Raw genomic sequence first — 12399 nt, 5'->3', positions numbered from 1 at the left:
GTTCATGGATACATTTAGTTCCAGTAACTTAAGTTCGGGAGAAGGTTTAAGCTAACACTGTTTATCTAATTAAATTTAAAATCGAATTTTCTTAATTTTTTGAATGAGCCATTGGAAATATTCCACTCCTCCGCTTTAAAGTGGGATACATACAGGCAGATGTAAAATATCTGATATGCAGCAGGGGACAGTACAATGGTCTTACTTGTTTTAATTCCTGATGTGAGGGGATCCCCAATGTGAAGAATACTAACATTTAATTGGTACAGCTCCAAATGGGAAAAGTTGCAAAGGCAATGCTTATCAATTTTATCCACCCTGTTTAAGATTAAATCTAGGTAAGTAACATTAAAATCTATATATTCTGCAGTCTGTCCATCACTGCCAGGATATGGTGAAGTAAAGCATTCATCTTCTGTCAGATAACGAATGTCATGGAAGATTGCTGATAGTTTTCTTAAATTGTGAAATTTTCCGAGAGATATTGTTATTTTAGACAGCTGTATTATGCTGTTGTTATAGAGTATCAGATGGTCCAGTTGATGCAGATGGTTAAATATTGAAAAGTTGATTATTGAAAAATGTATACCAGATATTTCGTTCTTGAAACAAGTTTAAACTATAGAAAATGCCTTCAGAGAAAGTTAAGTGAATGGTTTCCACTTTTATCCAGAGAATGGAAAGTCCAAATAGACCAATGAAAGCCCTGGTAGAAGTTTAGTCTTTCCTGTGATATAAAGACATTTCAAGCTTGTGAACTGTGTGAAGACTTCTGCTTCCATTGTCACTCCTTGGCAGTTTGTCATGCAAAGCCAGTCTGTGTCCAGAGGTATCTCCTGTAGGGTCATACTAAGACCACCATGTCACAATTTACTGCAATGGTAAAATTCAGCTCTTCAAATTCTTCACACATATTGGAAATCCATAAATGGTAAAAAAAAATTCTTTTCCAGCACTTGCCATTTCCTCCTTAGTAGGCACTGGCAGAACGATCCACCAGAAAACAAGCAGAGGAGCCATGCCACGGCTATGCTGAACAAATCCATGGTAGAATAGGCAAGCCTGTAGCTTTACATTAAATTGTTCAGTAGATTTTATAAAGCATGCTTCCCTTTAATTAAAGCAATTCAAAACCTAAATTATACAAACAGAGGAACCTACATTTTTAAAGAGGGATCATGCTAAAATGTAAAATTGTAAAACTACTGATAAAAGATGGAGTTCACTTTGAGAGGGTGGGGATGCTGTAATCGCATGATCAGCCTCTATCAAGAGAAACAGTTTATGTAAAAAAAAAATCACTAAAATATTAGCGATATAATTTTCTTCTGTGTGAAAAAAATGAATCTAAGAGTGACAGAGAGGTTGTTAACACAGAAGGTAGTATAGCTAACCTCAAAACATATAATCTTAACCACTTGACCTCCAGAAGCGGTCAAATACAAACTATATGATCCTCTTTTTACTAGTAATGGTGGTAAAAAGCGACTTATAGCAGGACTGTGATAATGTGACGGACATTCTGACACTAATTGACACTTTTTGGGTACCAGTGACACAAATACCAGTGATTAAAAATATGCACTGTCAATGTATTAAAGCGGTAGTAAACCCGCAATTTTATTTTATTTTTTTAAACCTGCAAAGCAAAAGGCATAATGAGCTAGTATGCACCGCATACTAGCTCATTATGAAATACTTACCTTAGAACGAGGCCCCGACATCTGGCCCGATCCAGGCCGAGGGAGCTGACATGCTCCCTTGGCGTTTCTTCCGGGTATCGCGGCTCCGGCGCTGTGAGTGGCCGGAGCCACGATATCGTCACTCCCGCGCATGCGCGCGGGAGATTTCATTCTGGCCGGCCGGCCACTGCCGGATTTTCAGGCCGAGAATCCCCTTGTGCGCATGCGCCGCTGCAGTCAGCGGCGCATACCGAGGGGAATATCTCCTAAACCGTACAGGTTTAGGAGATATTTTTTTTTACCTACAGGTAAGCCTTATTATAGGCTTTCCTGTAGGTAAAAGTAAAAATTTTTAGTATACAACCACTTTAATGACACTGGCTCTGAAGGGGTTAACATCAGGGGCAATCAAAGGGTTAACCCTGTGCCTAGCCTGTCTTTCAGTGTACTGTGGGAGGTGCTTTTACTAGGGAAAGACATGGATCCATGTCCCATCGGTACTCGCTGATCACCTCCCACTGTGTATACTCACAGCGGTAGCGAGGTGCCTGTGGCGCGAAGACGTGTGTGTGTGTGTGTGTGTGTGTGTGTATGTGTGCATATATGTATATGTGTATATATATATATATATATATATATATATATATATATATATATATATATTAGGGATGCACCGAATGGGTTTTTTGGTGCCGAAACCGATACCGAAAATGAAAAATACACTAGGCCGAAAACCAAAACCGAGACCGAAACAGCACCGATACCGAAAATGACTGTTTTTAAAAAATATTTTTATACAGGAGGTGGTCAGAGACTGGGGACATGGTACAGGAGGTGGTCAGAGACTGGGGACATCGTACAGGAGGTGGTCAGAGACTGGGGACATGGTACAGGAGGTGGTCAGAGACTGGGGACATGGTACAGGAGGTGGTCAGAGACTGGGGACATGGTACAGGAGGTGGTCAGAGACTGCATGCATGGTACAGGAGGTGGTCAGAGACTGCATGCGTGGTACAGGAGGTGGTCAGAGACTGCATGCATGGTACAGGAGGTGGTCAGAGACTGCATGCATGGTACAGGAGGTGGTCAGAGACTGCATGCATGGTACAGGAGGTGGTCAGAGACTGCATGCATGGTGCAGGATGTGGTCAGAGACTGGGGACATGGTACAGGATATGGTCAGAGACTGGGGACACGGTACAGGAGATGGTCAGAGACTGGGGACATGGTACAGGAGATGGTCAGAGACTGGGGACACGGTACAGGAGATGGTCAGAGACTGGGGACACGGTACAGGAGATGGTCAGAGACTGGGGACACGGTACAGGAGATGGTCAGAGACTGGGGACACGGTACAGGAGATGGTCAGAGACTGGGGACACGGTACAGGAGATGGTCAGAGACTGGGGACACGGTACAGGAGATGGTCAGAGACAGGGGACACGGTACAGGAGATGGTCAGAGACAGGGGACACGGTACAGGAGATGGTCAGAGACTGGGGACACGGTACAAGAGATGGTCAGAGACTGGGGACACAGTACAGGAGATGGTCAGAGACAGGGGACACGGTACAGGAGATGGTCAGACTGGGGACACGGTACAGGAGATGGTCAGACTGGGGACACGGTATAGGAGATGGTCAGAGACTGGGGACACGGTACAGGAGATGGTCAGAGACAGAGGACGTGGTACAGGAGGCATCCCCCATTGCAGCCAGTGTGCCCCATTGCAGCCAGTGTGTCCCATTGCAGCCAGTGTGCCCCATTGCAGCCAATTGCAGCCAGTGTGCCCCATTGCAGCCAATTGCAGCCAGTGTGTCCCATTGCAGCCAATTGCAGCCAGTGTGTCCCATTGCAGTCAATTGCAGCCAGTGTGTCCCATTGCAGCCAATTGCAGCCAGTGTGCCCCATTGCAGCCAATTGCAGCCAGTGTGTCCCATTGCAGCCTGTGTGCCATTTTGCAGCCAGCCTGTGCACTGTGTGCAGGGAAGAGAGCCGCCTCCGCCGCCTGTTTGATCACAGCGCTGGGAACATCACAGCTTTCATTTCAATAGCTGTGTGTTCCCGGCCGCGCGCCGTCACACGCAGCCCCTCCCCCTTGTCCGGGCACTTTGATAGACAGATCATCCGTCCAATCCTGCGGATGATCTGTCTATCTAAGTGCCGGACAAGGGGGAGGGGCTGCGTGTGACGGCGCGCGGCCGGGAACACACAGCTATTGAAATGAAAGCTGTGATGTTCCCGGCGCTGTGATCAAACAGGCGGCGGAGGCGGCTCTCCTGCGCTATACACCCCCCATGATGGGCGTCACCAGGGGCGGGGGGCGGAGCCCCGCCCCCCACCCAGGCCACGCCCCATTTTCGGCTCCATTATCTTACGTTTTTCTCTTTCGGCAAATTGCCGAAAAGGGCATTTTTGGCCGATATGTTTCGGCGGCCGAAATTTCGGTGCATCACTAATATATATATATATATATTATATTATATTATATTATATTATATGTGATCCGGCGCACAGCTTCCGTCCTGTAACAGAACAACTGCTATGGGGCAGACAGCAAAAGGTTGAACAATAGCGATAGTGCCAATCTTCAGTACAAATAATAGTACAATATACAACATATAGAGCAAACAAACAAGCTTGTTCCAGTTATGGTAAGGTACATGGATATGAGTCCAAAAAGATGTTCAAATCACCAGTCACCAACATTAAATAGATTCAATGCTCACCAGAACAGAACGCTAGCATTACAGCGGCCTATCAGCCTGCGTAAAAAAGCCAGTGTCCGATCACCAAGCTCTCATCCCCCTGTGTGATACAAGACAGAATGCCTGGTGTGAGAGTTGGGTCACCAGAAGGTACTACTCGGAACAAGTTGCCATACTGATCCCTGTTGGATTTTATATGTACCCAGGTGTTCATGCTGCAGTAATGGTAGCCTATGATTCTGGTGAGTTTTGACATCACATGGTGATGGTGATCAGACACTTGGGCACTGGCTTATTCTGTTTCTAAACAGACTGATATGCTGCTGTAATGGTAGCCTTTTGTTCTGGTGAGCATTAAATATATTTAATGTTGGTGACTGGTCATTTGAACATCTTTTTGGTCTTATCCATGTACTTTGCCATCACTGGAACAAGCTTCTTTGTTTGTTCTATTTTTCACTTACACATTGTGGGACTTTATTAAAATCTTATGACTATGGGATTTTTTACACTTTACTAGTATAAGTTATCATATGTCACTATGTTATATATTGTACCATTATTTGTACTCAAGATTGGTGCTACACTATTGTATAAGAAAAAATCACTAAAGATGAAGTCTCACTGCAAAGATCTCACTATATTATTATTAAAAAAGAGAAACCTATATTTTAAGGCACTGTTCACACTGGCATTAGAAACATGTTTTAGCCGCGTTTTTGCCACTCGTTGAATGCCTAGTAAAGCAGCCTGCAATAGATATAATGGATAGCAGACAGAACTGTTCACATTTGAAAAACATGTAACTTTTTACTTTCAAAATATTTATTGGATGTTTTACAAATAAAAGAACTAACATTAGTACAATAGTCGGCAAAAAAATATGAACATTAAAACTCAATACCATCATGCACCAGGATAGGCAAACACACAATAGAAGAAGAATAAAGCTGGGTTCACACTAGCAGCGGCTCGCAGCAGGGGGTCCAGTACGTCTCTGTTCTCCATTTCAGGGTCAACTCAGGTTCAAATTTTTCCTGAATTTGGACCTGAAATGGAGCCAAAGAGGCACAGGAACCTTTTCCAGTGCGGACTGTGAGCCGGTCACACTCTCCTGTCATGTGAATTTTATGCAGGGAAATCCACATCCAATTTGCATAAGTGTAAATCTAGCCTAAAAGAGAAGAAAACGAACAAGAGGAGAAAAACAAGAAGAGGTCCGGATCAGAGTCAAAGGAAACATACAACTCCTCAGAACTAAGGAAGATTATGTTAACTGACAATAGAGACATGCATCTAGTCAGCCCATGGTTCCCAAATCTGTTCAAATGTTTTACCTGTGTCTTTAGAGTGCTAACAATATTTTCACACAACCTTATTATTATTATTATTATACAGGTTTTATATAGCGCCAACAGTTTGCTCAGCGCTTTACAACATGAGGGCAGACATTACATTTACATTACAATTTGGTACAAGAGGAATCAGAGGGCCCTGCTCGTTAGAGCTTACAATCTAAAAAGGAAGGAGCAATTGATACAAAAGGTAATAGCTGTGTGAGATGAGCTGATGGAGGAAGTAAAACAGTGTTAGTTAGAAGCAGGATAGGCTTCTTTGAAGAGAAGGGTTTTCAGGGATCGTCTAAAGATGGATAGATTAGGGGACAGTCGGACAGATTGGGGTAGGGAGTTCCAAAGGATGGGAGAAGCTCTGGAGAAATCCTGGAGGCGGGCATGGGAGGATGTGACAAGGGAGCTAGAGAGCAGGAGGTCTTGAGATGACCGAAGAGGGCGGTTTGGTTGATATTTTGGGACTAGGTCAGTGATGTAGCTGGGGGCAGAGTTATGGATGGCTTTGTAAATTATTGTTAGTACTTTGAATTTTATTCGTTGGGTGAGTGGAAGCCAGTGCAGGGATTGGCAGAGAGGGGTGGAGGACACTGAATGGCTGGATGAGTCTGGCAGCGGCATTCATTATGGACTGGAGGGGGGATAGTCTGTGTAAAGGTAGTCCAACGAGGAGGGAGTTGCAGTAGTCGAGGCGAGAGATGACCAGGGAGAGAATTAGAAGCTTGGTGGTGTCATTAGTTAAAAAGGGGCGTATTCTGGAAATGTTGCGGAGGCTAAGGCGGCATGATTTGGACAGGGCTTGTATGTGGGCCTGAAAGGACAGTTCGGAGTCTAAGATTACCCCTAGCACCCTGGCATGTGGGGATGGACTGATAGATGTGCCATTGATCTTGACAGAGAAGTCAGGCGAAGGGGTACGTGGGGGAGGAAATATTAAGAGCTCGGTTTTAGATAGATTAAGTTTGAGTAAGTGGTGTGACATCCAGGCTGATATGTCTGTTAGTAGATCAGCGATGCGTGAGGAGATTGATGGGGTGAGCTGAGGGGTAGAGAGATAGATTTGGGTGTCATCAGCATATAAATGGTAGTGAAAGCCATGGGAGGCTATCAGCTGACCCAGGGAGGACGTGTAGATCGAGAATAGTAGAGGTCCAAGGACAGAACCTTGGGGGACCCCAATGGAAAGCGGAGTTGTAGAAGAGGAAGTGGAGTTGTAAGTGACACTGAAGGTGCGATGAGATAGGTAAGATTCAAACCAACGGAGAGTGCAGCCATGGAGACCAAGCAAATTGAGTTTTTTGAGGAGGGGGGGGTGGTCAACTGTATCAAAGGCAGCAGAAGGGTCCAAGAGTAAGAGTATGGAATAATGACAATGAGGGCAGTTTCTGTGGAGTGCTGTGGGCGAAATCCAGACTGAAAAGGATCGAGAAGGTTATTTTCAATGAGGTGGTTGCTCAGTCTGCTGTAGACTAAACGTTCAAGGAGTTTGGAGGCAAAAGGGAGTAAAGAGATGGGTCTTAAGTTGTTAAGATTGGTGGGGTCTGAGGCCTTTTTTGGTATGGGAGTGACTAGTGCATGTTTTAGAGGGTTGGGGAAGATGCCAGTAGAGAGTGAGAGGTTGAAGATATGAGTTAAGGAGTGTAGGATTGAGTCAGATGGTGACCGTAGTATTTGAGAAGGAACAGGGTCCAGGGGGCACAGAGGTTAAGTGGGCATTAGAAAAAAGTTTGGTGACTTCCTCTATAGTAGCTGGGTCAAACGAGGAAAGTATTGATTGTGCAGGAGGACAGGGAGTGTAAGGTGAGGGAGATGTCTGTAGAGCGGAGATCTCGAGACGAATCGTCTCAATCTTATTTTTGAAGTGATAAGCAATCTCCTGGGCAGTGAGTAAGTTAGTGGGTGGGGGTAATGGAGGATGAAGTAGAGTGGTAAAGGTAGAAAAGAGTTGACGGGGACTGCGTGAGAGGGTGTTAATGAGAGTGATAAAGTAGGTCTGTTTGGCAGCGTGCAGGCAGGAATGGTATTTTTGGAGGGCAGATTTATATTGGCTGAAGGCTTGCTGTGACTTAGTTTTACGCCACAGACGCTCAAGAGCACGGCTACGTTTTTTGAGGCTTCTGGTATTGTCTGTCTGTCAGGGTTGTAGTGGTCGGGGCCTGATTCTGTGCGTAGTAAGGGGGGCCAAGGTATCCAGGGTGGATGACAGTGAACTGTTGTAGACAGAAGTAGCCAAGTTGGGGCAGGACAAGGATGACATTTTGTTGTAGAGACAATCTGTAGCAGAGAAAAGAAGAGAACGGTTAAGATGGCGAAGGTTTCTACGAGTAATAGTTTGGTAGTTGGAGGGTAAGGAGGAGGCAGATAAGGAGAGATTGAAACTAATAAGGTGGTGATCAGATAGAGGCAAAGGAATATTGGAAAGGGTGTGCAGAGTGCATAGGTAGGAGAAGATGAGATGAAGTCAAGGCAGTTGCCAACAGAGTGAGTGGAAGCACTTGTCCATTGTTTTAGATCAAAAGAGGAGGTTAGGCTCAGCAGCTTAGAAGTAGCAGGGGTGTTAAGATTAACAGGGATGTTGAAGTCACCAAGAATGAGTGTTGGAATTTCAGAGGAGAGAAAGTAGGGTAGCCAGGCAGAAAAGTCATCAAGGAAGTTTGATACCGGTCCAGGGGGCCGATAGATCACAGCAATTTTCAATGAAACCGCAGAAAATAGGCGAATACAGTGAGCTTCAAATGAAGAGAGGGACAGAGAGTGGGGTGGACGAAGAACCTGAAAAGTGCTTTGAGGGGATAGGAGGATTCCAACACCACCTCCTTTCCATCCACTAGGCCTGGGAGAGTGAGTCCACAGGAGGCCACCATAGGAGAGACGCAGGAGAAGGAAGGTCAGATTCTTGAATCCAGGTCTCAGTAATTGCAAGTAGGTTCAGGGAGTTAGTGATAAATAGGTCATGGACGGTGGCGAGTTTGTTACAAACAGAGCGGGCATTCCAAAGGGCACAGGAGAATTGGAGGCTGGCTCTAGGCTGAAGAGGAATAGAAATGAGATTGTGTGTATTGCGGCTGCTAGCAGAGGATGGGTTGTGCTGGGTATGTTGGCCGAAGGTAAATGATTGTGGTCCAGGATTTGGGGAAATATCTCCAGAAGTTAGGAGAAGAAGAAGGGTGAGAGAGGTGATATGGGAGTGTGACTTATGTGGGGGGACACGTCCCAGTGGCCTGCAGGCTTTATTGGTATATGGATTTATAGTTAGTAGGAGCTGATGAGTGCAGTAATAAGGTGAAGACAGGAGTGAGGGTGATAAATGTAAGCTGTGGGGTGGAGAAGGTGGGTGAAGGAGTGAGAATTTAAGCAGAGACGATGCAACTGTGAGAAGGAAAAATAGAGAGTGCATGATACAGAGTGGTGAGATTGAGAGGAAGCATGAATAAGAGAAGAAAAAGTTTGGAGAATCAGGTCACCTGTAGTCTGTTTAATGTTCTGCTGAAGTCTGTTGTGTATTTTCGCTTTGTGCAATCGCTGAAGTGCAATACTTAATCCAATATGAATACTTTATCCAAGATGTTAGTGGCCAATGCAACCCCTGCCTGGGCAAACCCCTGCCTGGTCATCCCCTATGTAAGGCCTGATTTTATACTGAATTTGGGTGGGGGTATTGCCAATTAATTAGTCAGGATTGCATAGGAGGAACACATGGCTAACAGAATGAACTTCTCACACCAAGGCTCACTACAAGACACAGCAAGAGAGCAGAAAAGGTCAGTGCCATAAAGATAAGAACAGCTCCTAAATTTTAGGTATAGTGAGACAATAAGAAAGTTAAATAAACATCATTCTGATATGGACAGAGGTAAAGAATTTGACAGCAGCATAGATCACCAAAAGCACATACACAGTACTAGCAGGATGATCCTAGTTGCAATTAAAGGTGGAAGTTGTGAGCTGACACATACACAGAACTAGCAGGATGATCCTAGTTGCAATTAAAGGTGGAAGTTGTGATCTGACACATATCTGTGGGAGGAGAGAAGGAGTTATGTTAGATAGTGCAGAGCAGAAATGCAATACTTAATCCAATGTGAATACTTTATCCAAGATGTTAGTGGGCAATGCAACTCCTGCCTGGGCAAACCCCTGCCTATATTTTCACGAAACATGATCCATAGGACTTTTTTCCTAGTCTGCGCCAAGGATACATTAGGCTATTTCAAGGATTTGGCAGGAGTCATCTTAGCCCCTAGTAAAATAAAAAAATATCAAACGTTATAAACAGTTAGGTATACCAGGCACCGGGGTGTTAAGAAGTGCTTAATGGGGAGTCTGGGGAACTGTCTGTCCTGTAACCCTATGATTAAGGGCAAAAATTCCATTCCAAAATCCATGAATTCTTAGGTATTTCTACCAGATATGGTACATTGTCCCCAGCATTTGACAGCCTCAAAAACGTAAGGGCGTTACAGAGGGGTACATTTTAGCCAACCATGTCGGGACTAGGTACCAATGGGTATCTTCAAATTTGCTCTATTAAGGTGACCTTCAAGATACTAGTATATGACTGCAGGAAACATTTGTACCATAGCCTCAAATCCATTTCCGTTCCCAGATCAGGATCTCATTCCACCATTTTAAGGGAATTTGGGGGGTGAGCCCAGTAATAGCCCATAAATAAGGAAAGTGCCCCCACACTGATTGGCATCCTGCATGCACCATTTTTCATATCTATTTTTCTAGGACCTCCACACAGTAGCACAGCGTGAAGGGTCCCCTATAGGGATGAGCTTCGAGTTCAAGTCAAACTCATGTTCGACTCGAACATTGCCTGTTCGGCGAACAGTGAACAATTTGGGGTGTTCGCGGCAAATTCGAAAAGCCTAAATCTAAAGTGCTAATTTTAACCAGTTAAGGACCGCCGCATGTAATAATACGTCGACACAATGGCACGGACAGGCACAAGCACGTACCCGTACGTGCCTGCCTTCCAGCGGATGGGGGGTCCGATCGGACCCCCTCCCGATGGCTGCGGCGGTCCGTTTCGCTTCAGGAGCGATCCGGGATGAGGGGATGGCCGTTGGCCATCCCCTCGCGATCGCTCCTGGCGAATGAAGCTTCCCCTGCCTGTGTAGTGTAAACTCTCCTCGTGGCGGTCTTTTTGACCGGATGGCGAGGAGAGAAGACATCATAGTAAGTGCGCCAACACTACACTGACACATAGGTACACATAGGCACACTTTCACCCCCAGTCACCCCCGATCACCCCCTACCCCCCCTCCCAGTCACAGTGTCACTGATTGCAGTGATCATTTATTTACTGATCACTGCATTTAGTGTCAGTTGTGACTGTATAAAGTGTCAGGGCAGTTAGTGTTAGGTCCAGGGTAGCCCCCTACCCCCCCAATAAAGGTTTAACACCTTGATTGCCCCCCAGGTAACCCTTTCACCCCCTTTTGCCAGTGCCACTAAGCAATCGTTTTTCTGAATGCTGCATTAGTGTCACTGGTGCCCCTGGGTAGCTAGTTATTTTTTAGCTTCACTACCAGGTTTTTATACCATTAGGTACCCCCATATACAACCTAATAAAAGTTTTAACCCCCTGATTGCCCCTAGAGTTAACCCTTTCACCAGTGATCACTGTATAAGTGTCACTGGTGACGCTGGTTAGCCATTTAGTTATTTAGGTTCCCCGTCAGGTTTTTATATAGCGTCAGGTACCCCCATATACTACCTAATAAAGGTTTTAACCCCCTGATTGCCCCTAGAGTTAACCCTTTCACCAGTAATCACCGTATAAGTGTTACGAGTGACGCTGGTTAGTTAGCTTGCTTTTGATAGCATCAGGGCACCCGCCATTTATTACCTAATAAAGGTTTAACCCCCTGATCACCCGGCGGGTGATATCAATTAGGTTTTAGGGTCAGATAGGGTCTGCTTCGCCCCAGGCAGCGCTAGGTTAGTGCCAGTACCGCTAACACCCACGTGCAACGCATACACCTCTCGTAGTGGTATAGTATCTGAACAGATCAATATCTGATCTGATCAGATCTATACTAGCGTCCCCGGCAGTTTAGGGTTCCAAAAAACGCATTGTTAGCGGGATCAGCCCAGATACCTGCTAGCTGGTTTTCGGGGTCACGTACGCGGCTAGGCTCCCAAAAAGCCCCCCACATGTGGTATCCCCGTACTCAGGAGAAGCAGCAGAATGTATTTTGGGGTATAATTTCACATATGCCCATAGCATGTGTGAGCAATATATAATTTAGTGACAACTTTGTGCAAAAAAAAAAAAAGTTTGTAATATTCCCGCAACTTGTGGCAAAATATAAAATATTCCATGGACTCCACATGCCTCTCAGCAAATAGCGTGAGGTGTCTACTTTCCAAAATGGGGTCATTTGGGGGGGGGGGTTGTGCTATTTTGGCATTTTATGGCCTTCGAAACTGTGATAGGTAGTGAGGAGTGAAAGCAAAAATTTGCACCCTTAGAAATCCTGAAGGCAGTGATTGGTTTTCGGGGTGCCGTACGCGGCAAGGCTCCCAAAAAGTCCCACACATGGGGTATCCCCATACTCAGGAGAAGCAGCAGAATATATTTTGGGGTGCAATTCCACATATAACTATGGCATGTGTGAGCAATATATCATTTAGTGACAACTTTTTGTA

At 45.2% G+C, this 12399-nt stretch overlaps 1 pseudogene; it reads right to left on the bottom strand.

Moving 5' to 3' along the window:
* Positions 1–65: 65 nt before the first annotated feature.
* On the bottom strand, positions 66–1046 carry LOC143962237 (uncharacterized; annotated as a pseudogene).
* Between the last annotated feature and the right edge of the window lie 11353 nt (positions 1047–12399).

The sequence above is a fragment of the Lithobates pipiens genome, unplaced genomic scaffold (genome assembly GCF_037356315.1).
Source record: "Lithobates pipiens isolate NorthernLeopardFrog02 unplaced genomic scaffold, aLitPip1_a1.2 Scaffold_8, whole genome shotgun sequence".
NCBI lineage: Eukaryota > Metazoa > Chordata > Amphibia > Anura > Ranidae > Lithobates > Lithobates pipiens.
The sequence above is the reverse complement of the archived record's forward strand: the minus strand, read 5'-3'. Positions and strand labels throughout refer to the sequence as shown.